At 38.5% G+C, this 21,236-nt stretch overlaps 1 protein-coding gene across 1 annotated transcript in view; it reads right to left on the bottom strand.

Annotated features, from left to right (window-relative positions):
- LOC131929078 (limbic system-associated membrane protein) overlaps positions 1-21,236 on the bottom strand; it is a 38,419-nt gene that overhangs the window by 11,069 nt on the left and 6,114 nt on the right. The window lies entirely within an intron of this gene.

Genomic DNA, 21,236 nt, shown 5'->3' with positions numbered 1-21,236 from the left:
AAGCGTGGGTGGAGTCTTTTGCTGCTAACCTCTCAGCCCTATCCTTAATCCGCCAGTGATGATGGTGATGATGATTAGAGGATTGTTTTAATTTGCCATTTCAAAATTCATTTACTTACCATAATCTCAAATACTGTTAAATTTTAAACACGGGATGTAGGGTGTAGGTTACTGATTGTGTTTTTGTTTAATTAGATATCAAACAATATAAAACATTAAGGTAGCACTGAGTTTTTTTTTAAATATTCCAGCCTACAGTAAATTTATTCTTTGATTACAGTCTTTGAATGCATTGAGTATTCTTATGTTTCTACTTGGAAGACTTCAATACTCTAACAACCAATTCTACTACCAACGAACGCTAAAACAATCGATGCATGAAGTACAATAATGTCACATCTAACTCCCTATTACATTTAAATTACTCAGTCCTCGAGGATAATAACCAACAACGTTCCCTTCGTTTGCTTCTTGACGCTACAAAATTACCGCCCCTTAACAATTCAGGGGCGAGCACTCCCAGCCGATGTAATTATTTGCTTGTCGTATTTCACTATCTACTAATTTCGCTCCCTTGTCTGGCACGTGTTAGGGACTATGTCTAATTTATCTCTATCCCTGTTGTTCCTCCCCCCCCACCCCTTGACCTCACCCCCCGTCCCCTCCCCGCTTGCTCGCAAGATCTTTTTATTTGCCGTAAATTTCTCGTAGCGTACCCACGAGGATTAGAACTTAATTGAAACCGTTTTCTTTATGATTGTACCTTTTGCCCATTCTCTCCTCGGCTTAAACTCTTCATCAACTTCCAGTAATTGTAACCTTACGATAGCATTTGTTCAATGTAACATTAAGTGAAAAAAAAAACTAAATACAAAAAAAAAACATCTGAAACACTGGCTCCGCAGTGTTACCAAACATGGCCTATATAAACTTTTATCTGTAAACAAGATGATTTCTCTATAAAATAACTTGATCCTAATCCTTCAACTCATTTTTAAAGTGCATATTTGTCAAGACAATTTTATTTGAAACTATGTGTAGTAATACAGTAAATAATTGAAGTTTAAGTACATTATGTGCAAAAAAACACGGTACTATGTAATTTTGTAAGGTAAGTTCATTCATAAGGTTATTCTGGTTTTTTGATGTGATGATTAATGCTTATGTATTCTCAAATCTCTGCTTAAAAGTGATAGTAGGAAGCAGACATTTTTAAACACGATTTAACGCGACACTATATAGACAGCTTGTTGATAGCTGGTTGATAGACAGCACAAATGATTACATACTTGTTTTATAAAAGACTCTTTAATTATTGAACCTTATTGTTGCAAACCGGCTGTTTCAATATGATCCCAGTAAACTTAACCGGCCGTAATTATTTTTTTTTAGTTTACCAAACCGGCTTTTCCATCAACACGACACGCACGGCTGTTACATCAACCAAACGACACGCACGGCTGTTACATCAACCAAACGACACACCCGGCTGTTACATCAACCAAACGACACTCACGACTGTTCCATCAACCAAACGACACACACGACTGTTCCATCAACCGACTCGACACACGGCTGTTCTATCAACCGACACGACTCACACGGCTGTTCCATCAACCAAACGACACACACGACTGTTCGATCAACCAAAGTACACATGCGGCTGTTCCGTCAACCGATATTACACACACGGCTGTTCGATAAACCAACACGACAGACACGGCTTTTCCATCTTTCAAACGACACACACGTTGTTTTGTCAACTTAGTTTATCTTACCAGCTTTTGTATCAATCGAACATCACATACGGCTGTTCCATCAACCAAACTACATACACGACTGTTCTATCAGTCAAACGACACATACAGCTGTTCCATCAACCAATCGACACACACGGCTGTTCTATCAATGAAACGGCTGTTTCGTTAACCTAGTGTATCTAACCAGCTGTTCCATTAACCAACACTACACACACGACTGTTCTATCAATCAAACGACAAATACGGCTGTTCCATCAACCTAGTTTATCTAACCAGCTGTTCCATCAACCAATACGACACACACGGCTGTTCCATCAACCATTTCGGCGTGAAACAGATAGTACAACTCAACCAAAAAACTAATTTTGCCTGTATCCAGTCAGTCCCTCTAATTTCCTTCCCATGCATAAATTAATCCTGTCCAGTAGAAATTTGCAAATAGACCCGACTGTTAAAAAGTTCACCCAACTCTAGACACCTTTTTAATGAAGTAATTACAAGTTAATTAGTACGAAATGAGGAGCCTGCTTGCAAAACCTGCTAAGTCACTTATGACTGATTTTGAGGAAATTGACTTCAAAACGTTTTTCTTGTTAACTCACCTAGTGTCTTCTTCTGTTTTTTAACTTTCGATGTCAACAAATTTATTTTATTAAATAGAGTCTCCCATTTGAAACAAATTTTTTTTTTTTTTTTTTTTTTTTTTTTTTTAATGTTTACTTTTATTTGTAATACAGCCCCAGTAGACATAGTGCCACAAGAGCTTCAAAACTTCAACATGTACAAATCAAACTACTTTGAAATCTATTTTTATCCGCCACAAGATTAATGTTTTTTATCAAGACAGTATAGGGGTGTTGGAGGTAATGGCTGTCTGCCCTGGCGTTTCCTTTCATCTGCCATTGCTTTCACACATGCCATCTGCTTGTCTCTGATAGCACATTCTGCAAAATCAGCTCGAAATTTGTCACAAACAAAGGACGCTTTAGGGTAGGGGACAACACTGATACATTTCTTGAAATCCTCATAATATATATTACAAGGGCCGCGTCTAGTGCCGTAGCCAGTCCAATCAGCTGTTGCATCAGTAAAGGCTGTGTGAAAAACTGGGAGTGCCATCTCACACTTCCGAAACAACAAAAAAAAATTAAATTATGCAGGGAAAGTGGTTCCTCGACCAACTGAGGTTTGGGGCACTAATTCTAAATTAAATGTTCAGCTTTTTCACTTTCTTGTGCTGTTACAAATACAGGATTTGAGCATTAAATAATCACCAGCAGCATCCGGCAACATTCTTGGAGATCAGTCCCAAAGATCCAAATTTTTTGCGTTGATGAGAGCCCAAATAATGACGTTAATGATTCTCCTTGTTCTTATAAATCCAGCGTCATTACACCAATCCTTCCCCGCGGGAGTTCTTTCCCTTTCTGGCACCAGAAAACGAGACTCGCTTACTTGAATATTAGTTGGAACGTACAGTATATTCAATGGGTGTTTGTGCGCATGCGTCTTTCCTCGTTACTTCTCTGTTTACACGCGGGACGTCTTCATATTTAATGGCGTCCCGCGGGGACCGGAAGGAATGGTACGCGCATGCGTACTGGTATGTCTCACCACGAGGGGTCATGACTAATTGGCCATCGAGAGCGTTGGAGAATTTTTTTTTAAACTCCTTCCCACACGAAATGACATATTGTAGGTTATATCATGAATAGAAGAATATCTACAAAGTCTGCTTGTTTAGCATAATACGATACGTAGGGTTAACGCGGAGAGAGATGGAATAGGTACATCGACATTTAATACATCAGGCCGGTAGTCACTTTTGTTTATTCTTTATTTACATACTTGAAAAATCAACAAAAAATGTTTTTTAAGCAACGCATATAGCTACGTAAAAAGAAATACAGTCTGATATTTATTTGAAAACGAGAGTTTTGATAAAACAATAATTCCAATGCTGAAATGCATCTTAACCTGTCTTATTTGTAGGCAGTTTTTTTTTTTACATTTATATATTCTGTCTAGTGCAGATGCTTAAATTATTATTTAAAAACCTTTTTCCTATATTTTATGAAATTTTAAATTAAAAAAAAAATGTTATCCCTCTTTCTTTCCAACATCAACTGCACTACACTAGCTATGCCACTGATTATTCGTTCTAATTCCACGAAGTAAAATTATTTGTGTAACTACATTTTTACCCGTTATTTTTTTTTAAATAAAACTTTTAAAACTTTCTTTATGTTGACAAAGACCTGGCGCTTGAAAGTCCATATTTCCACAATGGGGTCATCCATAAATGACGTCACACTCGTAGGGGGGAGGGGGGTCCGTAATTTTGTGACGATGTGTGATGAGGGGGAGGGGGGGGGTTCAGATGTTGCGACGTCACATTTTTGCATTATAAAAAAGCAATGTTAGAAAACGAATTTTAGACGTTATTTCGCGTTTTAGATAACTGTTTTAATAAATTGTAATAGTTTAGACAAAATTTTGGAAAAATATCGATGTTTAAATAAAATTCAACTGCAATTTTGAGGGGGTTTGTAGGTTGAGGTGTGACGTCATTTTAGGGGGGGGGTCTGACTTTTTGTGACGACGTGTGACGGAGGGGAGGGGGGGGGGGAGGTAAAAATCGTCAAAAAAAGCGTGACGTCATTTATGGATGACCCCAATCATTTGAGCATTTTAAAACCATATATATGTTTTTTTAATCTCTCCAAGCCGCATACAGCATCCATATAAAAAAAAATTCACAATTTAAAAAAAAAAATGGGCCGATATTTTTTTTCTCGGATTTTTTACATATCGGCCAAAACGTCATCAGCAAAGTGATTCACTCAGCCTAGAAAATTGTGAAAGGTCAAGGCCGGCCAGTGGCTATTTTTAGGGTGTCAATCGTTTAATACAAGGAGTGTGCGCTCTATGCCAGTGTTCGTCACATCCGGAGTATACCGGCTTAAGAATTATGACATATGTTAAAGTTTTATTTTTATTTTAATGTTAAATGTGGATAATATCGTTTGGTAAATGTAAGGACTCTTTAAGTTATACAATCAGTGCGCGATTTTCTTTTTAAAAAAAATGAAAACAAAAATCATCCTTTTGAAGTTATCGGTAACATATAATATATATTTACGTTCAAAGCCAAGTCGATTTTATTTACCAAAACCTTCAAGTACAGTTAATTCATGCGCGTAGTTAAAAAAACAACAAAAAAAAACAAAAAAAAAACTGCAGTTTCAAAGATCTCTCCAAATGTACACATGGTAGAATGCTCATATATTAAATCGTGAACTAACAACGCCCCATGAATTTCGTTCCTTTCCAACTCGACCCTGACCTGGTCTTAAATACGACAGGTTTCTTATTTTTTTGCCGTGGTAGCCACGTCCATACTACTTATTACTGTTCTTATGTAGCCACGCCCCTGCGTCTTATTACCCTGTCAACCCCAATGCTTTTTATTACACCAACAATAGCTACTTCCATGGTTCTTATTACCCCATGCTTCTTATTACCGCCCCCTTGTAGCCACGCCTATGTGGTTTACTACCGCCACATCATAGCCACATCCATGTATATTATTACCACTCCATCTCATCCACGCCCATGATTACTATTACCACGCCTTCGTTGCCACGCCCAATTTTTCTATTACCACCCATCGTAAACACGCATATGCTTCTTATCACAATCCCCTCGTAGCCATGCCAATTTTCTTGATTACCACCCACCTTAAACACGCCTTTGTCTCTTATCGCCGCCCCATCGTAGCCACGCCCATGATATCAATAACACCTTACCAGTGCTCCTCCTTCTTCCTTTATCCCAAATCCATCATCGTCATCCTACTTTTTCCTTGTCAAACATCACCTCACACCCAAGTCCCACACCTCTCTAATCTCTCCCTAACCAAAACAAAATCATCCCTACATTAGTTAACGTTGCGAGACACAAGAACATAAGCCTTAAAAACCTGGACGGGTAAGAAAAAAACGAAAGCCCCACGCCTGGGACGTTAGCACCGTCTTAACCAACCAGCGTACGTCTTCATTCTTTCATATTTGTCCGGCTTAAACTACGGTGTAGCGGCCATTTTCTTTCCGCACTCGCCGGAGCCGCATGATAAATGGCTTCGTTAAAAAACGTCCCATGGTCTCAGGGTAGATTAAAATAGCCTGACAGTTAAACTTTGAACTCCCCCATCAGAGTGGGGTGTCAGGGTGTATGTATGGTCGATTTTAAAAAGTAATTTTGTAAACCGATTAGGTAGAGACTGGAGTTTGGTAAACAAAAAAAATCAATATTTTAAAAGTCAGGCCGGTATCAACGTTTCCTATGTAATGCCCACACATGATTTAAGCCTAACCATAACTGTACCGATTTCTCAAGTTATGGGCGTCATGGTGTAGGCAACTGTTGCCTATTTTATTAACGTCATAGTGTTGGTAACTGTTGCCTATTTTATTAGCGTCATAGCGTGGGCAATTGTTGCCTATTTTATTGACGTCAAAGCGTGGTGACCCATCCCCTAGAAGCGAAATAGATCGTTTTTGAAATGTGAAATCCTTAATGAGAAAGTTCCATGCTTTACCACTATGTATAGTAGGCCCACTATTTTAGTTTTTCGGGTCCCTGGCTAGAGCCGTTGCACGTCTCTGAGTCCACCCAGCTCTGATGGGTACCTGATTTACGTTAAGGGAAAGTAAAGGCAGTGGGCATCGTGCTGACCACACTATTTCTTCATACGCCGATGTCACAGAAACAGATGTGCTATACTTCACCTAACCCTTGGGCCGCCAAATTCAAAATGGAAAAACTTTTACTTTTTGAGTTTAAATCCTCATTGCTATCGTCCAATTACAAAACGCTTTGAATGAAATTTCGCGTTGAAAAGATAAATCAATGTGGACATAACGATAAAAGGGATTCTAATATACGGTACGGCTAACCGAAATGTAGGCTTATTTTTATCTCATGCTAGTATTTCGTCTTTCACGCGCCGCACCAGTTGATAATTACACGCACGCACTTGTGTGACCTTCATTAATTATTCACGACACAATCATTACCCAACTATAATTATTGATATCGAAGCCATCCATCGTATTTAAACAAAAAATATTGAACTATTTCCTGTTGATGCGCTTTTTACCAAAGTAAACTTTTAAAATCTAGCATTTTTGCTATTATTTGTTAAGATGATATGAGTTGCGAAACATTGTGAAATATACACATTTAATTAAAAAAAACTTTTTCGTTCTTAATTGTAAAGTTGGGCGAGATTTCCGCCAAAACAAGTAACCATCACGTGTCAACCTGATATGCGTTGTCTTGGCCGTTGACTCCGATTTGAGGCTATTTCTCTTTGGGGATCTGCTTCTATAGACTTTCTCTAAAGTTTACTCTTATAAAGAAAACAAAACTTCAAGGGAAACAGCTGTTTGTTTTTGGAGTTGTCTCTAAAATGTGTTGCTGTTCCCAGCTATTGTGCACCATCTGCTAACACTGGCTTTACTGACCAACCCCCCCCCCCCTCTCATAAAAATTAATAACTAGCAGTAGTTATGGTGTACCATTGCATGTCTACAGTAGTGTCAGCCCTACAATCTATTGTGATATGTCAATCTTCCTATAACAACTGTCTTAATTCATGTATGTATTTGTGTCAGCGGTGCCGCTAATTTATGCCGACATGAGTACCCAGCACTAATGCTCGCACGAACCAACGTATTTCAGAGAAGTAATTCCCAAATATTATCCCCAAGGGGAATACAAAGTATGAAAGGTCATGTTTGTCTGGTGTCAGTCTAAATAGATATTTACAATATACCATTGGACGGTACGTCAAGAATCTCGATAATTTTTATATTATCGTATAAATGTACTGCGTATTTACAAGGGGTTGTAAAATAAAATGTTAAATTACCTAAAATGTTTCATTTTATATTAAATGTTAAGCCAATGAGGAATTGATCATTCTAAAGTTGATCAAATTTAAATTAGTGGTCATCCATTTACAACGTCCACACACATTTTGAATTTTGCCCCCCCCCCCTCCCTCGTCCACACGCGTCAACTTTCGACAGACCCCCCCCCCCCCATTTGCACGTCCACAAAAATTTAGTAAACCTCTCTTAACTTACTGTCAATTTACTAATTCAATACCATATAACGCGTATCTTGCAATGCAATTAGTAGGCCTAGATCTATATATCAAACGACGACGTATAAATAAATTTAGCCTTATGGATAAGCGCTTGATTTACTTGAAAAAGTTTTTGCCATACCAAACAAAAGCTGCAAATTGTTAAACGCTTTTATCTTTTGTATTTAAAGAAATATCTTAATACTATATCTTCTGCACTAGTAGAATGCCTCATAATATTAACAGTCATAACATTTGCAAGTTGTAGCCTGCACTGGTTTATGACATCCAATTCTGTTTACTCTATTTCTCGCTAACCAAATAATTATTCAATGCAAATGGGCGGTCAGGGTTTGTGAAATGTCAAGACAATCTCTAGTTAAGTGAGCTGTGGACCAAATGAGTGTTACTATTATTAGTGGGTGCCTTGTTGCTGTGTTGTGTGTAGTACACAGTGACGCTTTTGCTTGGTGGTAAAATTCGGCTAATTCATGTGACGTCATGTGCCTAGGGGCCTAAAACTATAGGATTATCTCTGGTAGAGATCTGTTTTTATTAAACATTGCATATGTAGGTATATAAATAATATATATAAATACATATACATTCATATATATATATATATATATATATATATATATATATATATATATAATTGTATTGCTAATATGCATTCAAAATAATATATTCTGCAACACTCAAACAAATTGCAGTTAGTAAACCGCACGTCAAGGTTCAAGAAAATATAAAGTAAAGGGAGGCAACATTGCTTTAACCATTTAAAAAATCTAAATAGTAAATTATAAAAGAAATACAAATATTAACAAAGTAACATTTTGCAAAAATAAATAAAATATTAGTTATTTTATAAATCGCTGCAACAACTGAACAAAGACGATAAAGTGTTATGATATTAAGGACAAATTTAATATAATAAAAACCTAACATTATTTATCTTGAATCAATTTATATAAAAAATATCGCTTTCTATGAAACTTGTTCAATCATCATTTCCTTTCCATTGGTAAATTTATGCCTTTCAAAACTTATCTTAAGACATATATAAGAACACGAATTGCATGATCTCTACAGAGGATCCCTAACTTTTTCGATTGGCAACCCCCTTAATAAAATGTAAGTGACCCGCGACCCTCATAGAATTTAACATTCGAAATTAGTAAGAAATTGAATAAGCTCTAAAATAAGAATTTCTAGCAGACTTTTAATATTCTTGCTATTTTAATACATTGAGTAACATTAAATGCTCTTAACTAGCCTCGTCATTCACGGTTGAGACTTTCTTTAGGAACCCATGGTCTAATTAAATATGTCGGACACTGTTGTCATCGGTATTTGATCTATACGTCGAACTTTGAAACATATCCGACCGGTAGAAGTATGTACGGTTTGGCTCCCAGAGTTCCAGAGCGGCTATGTTAGCACTTGGCATCCTTTAAAGCGGGCGTCCTACATAGCGGGTCGGTGTGGTCGAGTCGGTAAAGCTCATGGTTGCTCGAGTTCAAACCCTCGGTCAAATGAGGCTCGTTAACTGGGGATAGCCACTCTTCTAGGAGAGACAACTCCAAAATCAAACAACTGCTGCCTTGTAGTTTGTTTCTTGGTTGGACAAAGACTATGGAAGAAAATCCAGAAAGAAAAGCAGGCTGAAATCGCAGTAAATAGCCTATATGGCGCATAGCAAGTTGTAAGGTAATGCTTAATTGTGTTTGGTGAACGAAGAAGAAGAAGAATTCACACATGTATCGGACATGCGATGTTTTATACTGACTTATACTGACTCAGGTGTAACACGCAATTATCACACACTTTATATACCCTTTATAGTATCTCACTTCAGTCAAGGAACGAAATCATGAAAAGCATGAAAGCAAATATGTTTACTCTTTCAGAAAACGCTTCCGTTGTATAAGGCATTCTCTGGCACAAAAGAAATAAGAGAAATAATGACTTACAAATTAAACAAAATAAAATCTTAAAACAAAACAAAATCATGTCAGGTTGTGTGTGTAAATCACATGTTAATGTCAATGTTAATAATGCATCAAACACACCCAGGAAGCATAAAAAGATAGGTCTTCACGTGGATTGCACTGGGCAAAGGACAAGAGACAGACCAAGGAAGACTTTGAGACGTGACTTGGAAGACACCAAGAAGTTTGGATACAGTAGGAGACAGTTGCAGAGACTAGAAGTGTGGATACAGTAGGAGACAGTTGGAGAAGTGTGGATACAGTAGGAGACATTTGGAGAGACTAGAAGTTTGGATACAGTAGGAGACATTTAAAGAGACTAGAAGTGTGGATACAGTAGGAGACAGTTGGGGAAGTGTGGATACAGTAGGAGACATTTGGAGAGACTAGAAGTTTGGATACAGTAGGAGACATTTGAAGAGACTAGAAGTGTGGATACAGTAGGAGACAGTTGGGGAAGTGTGGATACAGTAGGAGACAGTTGGGGAAGTGTGGATACAGTAGGAGACAGTTGGAGAGACTAGAAGTGTGGATACAGTAGGAGACAGTTGGAGAGACTAGAAGTGTGGATACAGTAGGAGACAGATAGAGAGACTAGAAGTGTGGATACAGTAGGAGACATTTGAAGAGACTAGAAGTGTGGATACTGTAGGAGACAGTTGGAGAAGTGTGGATACAGTAGGATACAGATGGAGAGACTAGAAGTGTGGATACAGTAGGAGACAGATGAAGAGACTAGAAGTGTGGATACAGTAGGAGACAGTTGGAGAGACTAGAAGTGTGGATACAGTAGGAGACAGTTGGAGAGACTAGAAGTGTGGATACAGTAGGAGACATTTGAAGAGACTAGAAGTGTGGATACAGTAGGAGACATTTGAAGAGACTAGAAGTGTGGATACAGTAGGAGACATTTGAAGAGACTAGAAGTGTGGATACAGTAGGAGACATTTGAAGAGACTAGAAGTGTGGATACAGTAGGAGACAGATGGAGAGACTAGAAGTGTGGATACAGTAGGAGACATTTGAAGAGACTAGAAGTGTGGATACAGTAGGAGACATTTGAAGAGACTAGAAGTGTGGATACAGTAGGAGACAGATGGAGAGACTAGAAGTGTGGATACAGTAGGAGACAGTTGGAGAGACTAGAAGTGTGGATACAGTAGGAGACGGAGAGACTAGAAGTGTGGATACAGTAGGAGACAGTTGGAGAGACTAGAAGTGTGGATACAGTAGGAGACAGTTGGAGAGACTAGAAGTGTGGATACAGTAGGAGACAGTTGGAGAAGTGTGGATACAGTAGGAGACAGTTGGAGAGACTAGAAGTGTGGATACAGTAGGAGACAGTTGGAGAGACTAGAAGTGTGGATACAGTAGGAGACGGATAGACTAGAAGTGTGGATACAGTAGGAGACAGATGGAGAGACTAGAAGTGTGGATACAGTAGGAGACAGTTGGAGAAGTGTGGATACAGTAGGAGACAGTTGGAGAGACTAGAAGTGTGGATACAGTAGGAGACAGTTGGAGAGACTAGAAGTGTGGATACAGTAGGAGACGGAGAGACTAGAAGTGTGGATACAGTAGGAGACGGAGAGACTAGAAGTGTGGATACAGTAGGAGACGGAGAGACTAGAAGTGTGGATACAGTAGGAGACAGTTGGAGAGACCAGAAGTGTGGATACAGTAGGAGACGGAGAGACTAGAAGTGTGGATACAGTAGGAGACAGTTGGAGACAGTTGGAGAGACTAGAAGTGTGGATACAGTTGGAGACGGAGAGACTAGAAGTGTGGATACAGTAGGAGACGGAGAGCACTAGAAGTGTGGATACAGTAGGAGACAGTTGGAGAGACTAGAAGTGTGGATACAGTAGGAGACAGTTGGAAAGACTAGACCAGGACAGGGATGTCTGGAAAGCCCTGGGGGGGGGGGGGGGGGATCATCCATTTATGACGTCCACATTTTTTTTAAATTTTGGACCCGTCCACCAAAGTCCACCTAATTCCCTTTTAAAAGTATACACGCGTCCGCAAAAGTCATTTTTTTCCGACACCCCCCCCCCCCCCCTGTGTGGACGTCATACACGGATGACCCCTTGTCAGCGGCCTATATCCCATGAAGGACGACAGGCTAACCTATTGTAATACATCAATCAACACGTATTGCACAATGTGACTTTGCTTGAACTATTACACCCCAATCCAACTACTCTTAAAGGTTTTGACTCCTCTCAAGCTCTTTATCCACTCCACTGAACATACCGTATATTCTCTAGTCTTAAACATGTTTGTCAAAAAACGAAAATGCTTAGCCGAAGCATCGGATTATTTGTATTTGTCCCAAAGTTCACCTCAAACAAAATCATCTCCTCCATACAACGATCAATGGGTCGTACATTTAAAAAAAAAAAAAAAAAAAAAAAACTGACCACTACAAATTTTAGAAAAAAAAAACCCAGCCCAACTCTAAACGTGTTTGTTGTATTGCCCGTGAAACGTCGTAGTCAGACGTCATCGATTCCGTCCGTCGTCTCATCTTTCCTAATCTGGATTGATCCTGCAGATCACGTGATGTTCCATGCCGTACGACAACGTCTGAGCGACTCGCTAATGTTGGACGGACACAAGTTTGTTAAGTTGAATGTCAGACTGTCAGTACCGTTCAGTTTTAAGTCGTGCTTGATGTTATCATATTCTCGTATTGGTTATTGGCTTGTTTTATTTTGTTGATTTTGTTTTTCTGTTTGATTTGTTTGTTATTTTTAGGGTGAAGGATAGGGAAGGGAATGACGTTTTTTTTTATTTCAAAATGTGGATTTTCAAAAAGTTGGATCAAGGTTTTATTTTCTAAATGGAATTTGGCTAGATTTTGGATTGCTTCTGATTTTAAATTGGCGTTTTAATTTTTAAAGATTGAATTGTGCTTTATTTCAGTTTTAATAACTGCTTCGTTACTAATCTTTTGCAATTGGACATTCAACACTAAAAAATATAACCTTTTATTCATTTTGAAGTTAATTGCATAAGCATATTTCTGTGGACCCTTTTACTTAATATATTGTGTTGTTCAATATCCATATCATATTTTAAATGAAAGTATAATTATTTTGTGTTTAGGCCAAACTTATTTAAATTTAAAAAAAAAAACAATCTGCAATATATTACAGAGTTCCTCGAAAATCTTTCTAAGAAAATTATATTTTGTTTGCATACCAGACGATAGCATCATCTTATTCCCCCCTCTCCCCTGTAAGAAAAATGCTGGTACTACCCAGATATGAAACGCAATTCAAAGCCAAAAAGGTAGCGAAATAAATATAGCTCATTTTTCTCTCTAAATCTCGGACACTGTTTGCTATAACAAGACCAAAGCCACGCATGCTATGACAAGAACCAAAGTCACACATTCTTCGAGGAAATAATTTCAAAATCAAATAGACGAGCTCGGGAGCATTATTCAGGTATTCGTTGTAGAAGCATTAGCTAGCGTCCGGAGAGGCACAAAATGTAAATTTAAAGTTTGTTTTAGTTAACATTTTTGTAAGGGATAAAAATAAGCCTCGCGTCAATTTTCTATATTGGGCATTTCCGGGCTTGATGTTTTGTCGAAACAAACATTTCTGATCGGGTTTCTCTGTATCCCCATACCATAACGCTAACCTATAGTCGAAAGCTGCAACCCTTAAGACAAAAAACAAATTATAAGACTGATCCGACTTTCAAATCTGACCCTAACAGCAACTGCAGGGAAACCAAAGTGGATACGTTATTTTATTTTCCCTGGTGGTGTTCTCAAATACCCCATATCAATGCTTTCCTAAAAAAATCATTTTCTCGTTGTTTGACTATGTATGTAATAACTCAAATGATATTTAACGTTTTTTTTTTTTCAAAATGTATTTCTAAGGTATGTGTAATGAATTTGGATCCACTTTTTAATGTTCTTTTTTTTAGATTAGGGACCTATAATAGTAACTATAGGTCAAGAGTGCAATTGTAAAGCCATATATAAAGATTGAAGTCTACAATGAATTAAATCCTACTATCTATAGAAGCGGTTGTTAACCTGGTTTGGATCGAACCCCAGGGTTTCAGTGAGTCAGTCTTGGGGTTCGGCGGAGGTCAAGTAACACACCTGACTCATATAATTACCTATCAGCAGATTTGTCAGTGCAGACGACAGAACTATTCAGAAGTTCCGGTGAAAGCGTATATGAAACTGATGGGGTTCGGTACCTCCAAAACTTAAGAACCACTGGTCTATACTAACAACGATAACAAAAGCTATGTCACTAGGTGAACTAGAGTCCCAATAATTTTACTTTAAAAAAAAATTCAAGTCAAGCCCGAGCGACCCCACCCTCCCGACTTTCCCCTGGTCTAGCATCACTATATATGTATGTAGGTCAGTGACTACTGCTCACTCGGCTGATGAGCAGACCCTCCTAATGTCCTCTTGAACTTGACCATGAATGAATCGAGCGGACATCTGTCGGTGCGCCTAATTAACCACACCTCTTTCTTCTATTCTGCCGCCATCTTGTTGGTGTCCAGCGGAGAGAAAAAAAGATCTCAAGCGTCGGGACCGACTCTTATCAGATCCCGAACAATCTCGGGCGTTGAACGTTACTTGCTTTGAATGAAAATTTCAAAACACATTCAATATATTCTGCATTTCTATAAAACAATACTAATATTAAAAAAAAAGATGTTATTCCTAACATTAAATAATTCATTTAAAAGGTGTATTTGTTTTAAAATACAACTTATTTTGACTCAATATATTCGAATTTTTTTTTTATTTCTTTCGCACGAAAAATGTGTTATTTAAATTCAAAAGTAAAATTCTTTTAAATATTACAAGCTGAAAAAGATAATTTGAGATTCAAATTTATATATGTATGAAGAAAAAAAAAAACCTCTTCTGTTATTTGTTTTTCGCATTAAAAAATCTAATAAAGAATTAATCGTGCGGTCTATCAAATCTTCATGGTTATTCATGTGTTCATATTTGAGATTACAGTCACGAGCGCCTCGCAGATTTCGCAGTTTACCCTGGGATTATTGTGAGCTCAAGTGGAATTCCCGTTGATATTTTTGTACATTAAACAAAGCTATTGTAAGGACGGGTGCATGTGTTTTTTTTATTGAGAGAAGATTGATTTACAACAGTTTTTTAGACACGTAAACACAAAGTTTCAAATATCTCCTTTAAAGAAGATTATATATATATATATATATATATATATATATATATATATATATATATATATATATATATATATATATATATATATATATATATATATATATATATATATATATATATATAATTTTATGTGTGGGGTGGGAGGGGCAGTGTGACGAATCTAATATATCCAGGTTGATTTTGAGAACTTATTACGTTGGCCAACAAACGACTCCATGCTATTACAAAGAAAAAAATCGAATGTAACCTTTCGTAACAAAACTTACAGTTACCGAAAGAATGCCGTTCTTGTAATAAAAATATGCAAGCAAAATAACAAAAACAAAAAGTCTGTAATTTCGAAGAATAAGCATCAGCGAAGAGTTTTTTTTTTTTTGTTTTTTATGAATGTAGACGTGTTCGTCTTGCCAATCATAGTAAGTCATCAGAGTTTGTGTGGAGTTTTATGGCCGGCGTTTAGGAGATGGTTGGGTACGTGGTATGTAAATAACGAGGGTAAGCGTCTATGGCTGATAATTGTTGGGGAGGGGGTGGGGGTAGTTTGTGTTTGTTTACTGCCCAGTCGTCTGGAGACTGATACTTACTTTTGTTATGTAAATAGTCAGCTACAACGGTTTTTTTTTTTCAAAAGTTTGCTTCCGCTACAGATCAGGTATAAAAAGTGTTAAGTGCTGTTGTAATAGTGGAGACAGTGGAATCGATTTCGTTTTGTTTTTCTTTACTGCTCATATCTTTCTGCTCGCTCAGAATCATTGGGCCGAAGCTACAGTTCTCATACCAACTCGTCTACGGCTAATTTTGCAACTCGTCTATGGCTACTTTTGCAACTCATATATGGCTACTTTTGCAACTCATCTATGGCTCTTTTTGCAACTAATATATGGCTACTTTTGCAACTTACCTATGGCTACTTTTGCAACTTATCTATGGCTAATTTTGCAACTCATCTATGGCTACTTTTGCAAGGCATCTATGGCTACTTATAACTCAAGACATGACAACCCAGCATCCCTTATATCCCTTATATCATTTTCGAAAGATCTCCTGACATTCTTTTACTTATCTCTTTTTCTTTTTAATCGGTGTATTCCACTCACGCACCTTACTAGGAAAGCACTTTTGATTCTAAGCCTAACGTCATACACGCAGATGTAGAAAATTCCTCCATACCATATATTTTATAGTGGGCCGGCTACTAGTCCGAAAGTCTCGAGTTTAGATCTTGGTCTGGACTCGGGACTGTAAGATGTCCATTCAGCTCTGATTGGTACCTGACTCTTAGGGAAAGTTAAAGTGGCTGGACAAAATTCTAACCACATCATCTCTTGATATACCGTGGTCAAGAAACATATGAATAATTCTTCTGAGCTATTGATCTTTAGGTCTGAAAGAAGAACTTTATGTACTTTCAAGATGTGCTCTAATGAACTCTTTATGAAGCCTATCAGTATGGTGCTCTTTGCGTTACCTACTGTACCACGGAAATGTGCAGTAAAACTTGGAATGTCTGTAAATGTTCAGAATACAAATGTATATCGAATTTTTTTAGAGAAATTTATGTCAGATTTAATACATTAAAATGAGTATAATTTGTTTCTACTTAAGTATTTTGTATCAATACTAGAGCAGCACAAATGGCCAGTTACTAGATTAGATAGACGAATTCTGTAGTTTTCATACGAGCAGGTCCTGGGATTACACCCTATCATTGGAATCTGACTCTGGAACTTTGAAGCCAAGTGTTGTGTGACGAGTTCAACAAGCCCGATCCCCCCCCCCCCCCCCACACACATATATCATTTTGACGCACTTGAATTTGTTTCTCTGACGTCATAATCAACTCCCCGTGAATCCCCGCCATATTTACAGGATATAACACACCGACCACGTGGGTTCCTGCAGGTCCAAAGGACGCCGGAGTTAACTCCCGTGACGGAGTCTGGTATCCAGGGGACGCGACTCACGAGAGGGGAGATAACTCATGTGATGGATCTCGCTGGTCACTTGCGGGGGGATATCTCGTGTCTGGCACGGGATTAGCCGGGGGATCAGTCGGATAGTGGTAATAGTCTTAAAACAAATAATTCTTGGCCGGGCCCCGGGGCTTGACGTCCGCCCGAGGGTCGGGCTCTGGGGCGGGGCTGCTGCAGGGTGGTCGGTGGTGAGTGTCAATAGTAAGATACTTCCTTTCAATAAGTAAGCAAAGTGATCGTTTTTGAAGTACTAAAGCTAACGTTTTTTTTTTTAATTTAAAAACGTTAGATACCCCCTCCCCTTTTTTTTTCTCTCAATAAGTAAGTAATAAAACTTACTGTTTCTGAGTTACAACAACATCGTTTTTTAAAACAAATATTACCGCTTAAATAATTGTTCATATGGATGATTTTAAAAGTACACGAAAACTCAGGTTTTTTAGATTATAAAACCTCAACATTTGTGTCCAATCGAAATGCAATGTAATTTAGAAAAGTTATAATAATATCTTTCTGTTATTACAAAAACAATTCATGCGTTTTTCGAAAACACATATACAACATTTAAAACCACCTACGCTTTGTAGATCATTGTTATAGTTAGAGTTGTGAAAACATATTAACCTGTTGCAGTTGCAGAAAGTCGGGCTAAAACTATTTTAAACCATTTTGAACTCATGATAACCTTGTCTGAAGCCGTCTAATCAACGTTATTGTGGAATTCAATGTCTTTTATCGCACTGAAGTCTCATGATCTGTATAAACTATCGGTTCATTTACACACTTTAAAGTGTTTGAAAAAAAATAGATGTGTCAGCTGTTTTGATGTATGGGACGACGTGGTCGCGTGTTAGAGCGCTCGTCTGCTAACCCGCCTTGTAGAGTCAAAGCAGCTGGATGTAGTACTGACCACAGCATCCTTTTAGATGAAATTATTAAGAAACATTTCAACTCTACTTCATCTGCCGTAGGAATCGTCCAATTCAAACTGAGAATTCTACTTTTACTGTTTTGTTGTATTCATTTATTTACTTTTGTAGAATTATTTTATTTTTCGTAATTAGCCGTCTGCATAATCAATGTTAAAATATAGATAAATATAATAGTGTTTGGTTTTTTCATAGATCTGAAGTTCATACGTTAACATGACGACTTGGAGAAGTTACAAATACTCGTCTGTGCCAAGCTGGAATAATACGGGATACCGATCGAGGTTCTACGCCCCGACCACACCGTCCCATAGTTCCACAAGAAATAGAAATCTTGTTCTACATACACACGCACATGAAACGTTTCGACAAAAGGCCTCCGTTTGATCAGATGTACTAAATATAATACCGTAATGTCCCGTATTGAGCAGGAAGTGAAGCACAAGACATCATTCATTTAATCGGTCGACACAGTGCACCATCTACCATTTAATCGGTCGACACAGTGCACCATCTACCATTTAATCTGTCGACACAGTGCACCATCTACCATTTAATCGGTCGACACAGTGCACCATCTACCATTTAATCGGTCGACACAGTGCACCATCTACCATTTAATCGGTCGACACAGTGCACCATCTACCATTTCATCGGTCGACACAGTGCGCCATCTACCATTCAATTGAACCATATTTTAAAGTATGGTAAATTTCAAAACCGATTACAGGGGACATTATACAGCCAATATTGGTCAGGAAAATAAATACACTAGTAGCAGCAGAGTACCTACTAGCTTCTCGGTTGGTCAAGGATCCCCTACATATTTTAACTATGCCCCAAACTTTGAAGAAAATAACAATCAAAAATTATTTCTACATTTTAAATTAGTTTTGCTCAGAAAAATTATACGAGTATCAAGATAAGCATTATATATTACAGAGGTTTTATATTATTTACTTTGTTACATTTGTGGGTCTCGGAGCATTATTTACGGATAATGTAGGTTGTGTACCGTTGTCATTTTGAGAACCCGTGTACTCAAGTACGATATCAAGCTACAAAGTGTCCGTTTCCTGGACTGCTGTTCCCCCCGGGGGACGGGGCTATGTGAAATTGTAAGTGACATATGCGCACGGGGGTCGGGGAGGTGTTCAGCAAATTAGATTCCTGGCATCAGCGGTGGGGCCTCACCGGGCGTCCGCTGGTCGATAAGGGACTTAACTCCAGTTTGTTATACACCACTCGTTCGGGACGGCGTGTTTACTTCCGGTTGCGATACGCCAATTGTTCGAATTATGAAAGTTAATTGCTGTATTAAGTTTAAGTAGATCGAATAGCCACCAGTTATTGCTCTACTTTGCTTGGATGTTAACCCGAAAGTTTCGAGTTCGAATCCGGGCCTGAATTAGTAGAACGTCGCTGAGTCAATCCAGCTCTGTTAGGTTCTTAACTCATGTTGGGGAAAGTAAAGGTGGCTGGGAAAAGAGCTTACCATACATTCTCTTTATATGCAGATTTCAAGAAGCATATGAACTCTACTTCATCTGTCCAATGGATCGATAGGTCTAATGACGATTCAATACTATTGCTCTACTTTGTTTGATGTGTTCGTATATTGAGTTCGAACAATAAAAATATTTCTATAGTTTAATTATATTGACTGGAGACGGAGTGGTTGAACAGTAGAGCTTACGACTGCTAAGCTGAAAGTCTCGAGTTCGGATCCCGGGCTGGAGTCTGCAGGACGTCCTTGAGTCCACCCAGCTCTGATGGGTACCTGATTTCACGTTAGGGAAACGGAAGCGGCTGGGCATAGCGCTGACCACACCATCTCACTTTACGCCGAAGCCATTGAAACATTAACTCTACTTCATCTGCCCCATGTATCTTGGGCACGAACGGGAAACTGTAAATATTTATATTGACTGAGTTACGAAACGAATTCGAGTTTGGAATATTAGATCTCCACTCAGAAGACATTTTTTTCGCATCAAGCAATGCAAGAGTTACTTTATCTGTTTGTATAGTGGCTTCGAATGTTTGGCTGGATCTAGTTAGCTACCTTTTGTGACATCTTAAGGGCCTGTGTGTAACTTTTGTTTTGATTTCCGGCTTGAATCGTGTTGTTTTTTTATACACAATAATTAGCATGAAGTCTGAGATAGTTTCTTTATTTAAGTTTAATTACGTCAGTTGCTCGAAAAATAAGGCATTCTAGACAAGTTTATCATGCAGTTGTTCGAACTCTGAAGCGTTAACTTTCATAATCTGCTTACAAAGTTCTAATCAAGAAAATTGTCCATTAACATTTGAAAAACTTCGTCTTCTTCGTTCTTAATTTTTAGTGTTTGGAGGGATCGAGCCTTATCTGCCAGAGGGTTTGACCTCGAGACTTTTTTCGAATTTATCAACCACGAGCTTTTGCCGACTCGACCATGCTTCCATCACAACCAAGGATTACGTGTCAATTGGTTATGCGCCATTCATTGACTCCGATTTCAGCCTGCTTTTCTCTTTGGATTTGCTTCCATAGCCTTTGTCCAACCAAGAACAAACTACAAGGCAGCAGTTGTTTGATTTTGGAATTGTCTCTCCTACAAGAGTGGCTGTCTCCAGCTAACGAGCCTCATCTGGCCGAGGGTTCGAACTCGAGACTTTTCGGTTTAGTAACCATGACCACGCCGACCCCTATTTGATAAACGAGAGGATTGAAGTGGAACAGAGCCAAGTTAGTATCCCTCTACCGTACACCGTAGCTATATGTTTGACATTGGGTTACGGCTGCTTTGGTCAATTACACCGACTGAATAAACTTGTCTTAGTATTTGTGTACTGAAAAGTTGGTGTTGGGAGGTATAGCGTGTGATTGCTGACTAGAGTTCAGAGCGCTGAGTAGATGAGGCTCGTTAACTAGGGACCGCAACTCATCTAGGAAAGAAAACTCCTACAACAAACCACTGCTACCTTGCAGATTGTTCCTAGATCTAGGTCAGGGGTCTCCAAACTTTTCAGACCGAGGGCCGCATTAACTACCAAATTTCAGTTCGGGGGCCAGTTTCTTCCAGGAATGTCGTGATTTTTCTGAGCAAAGTTCCTCAGCCATCACCACCAAACGTTTTTCCGTGGGCTAAGAGATCTCCGCGGGCCGGATGAGAGGACCTCGTGGGCCGGATGAGAGGACCTCGTGGGCCGCATCCGGCCCGCGGGCCGTAGTTTGGAGATC

This window comes from Physella acuta, unplaced genomic scaffold, assembly GCF_028476545.2.
Source record: "Physella acuta isolate Inbredline_101_S28 unplaced genomic scaffold, ASM2847654v3 ptg001591l, whole genome shotgun sequence".
Lineage (NCBI taxonomy): Eukaryota > Metazoa > Mollusca > Gastropoda > Physidae > Physella > Physella acuta.
The sequence above is the reverse complement of the archived record's forward strand: the minus strand, read 5'-3'. Positions and strand labels throughout refer to the sequence as shown.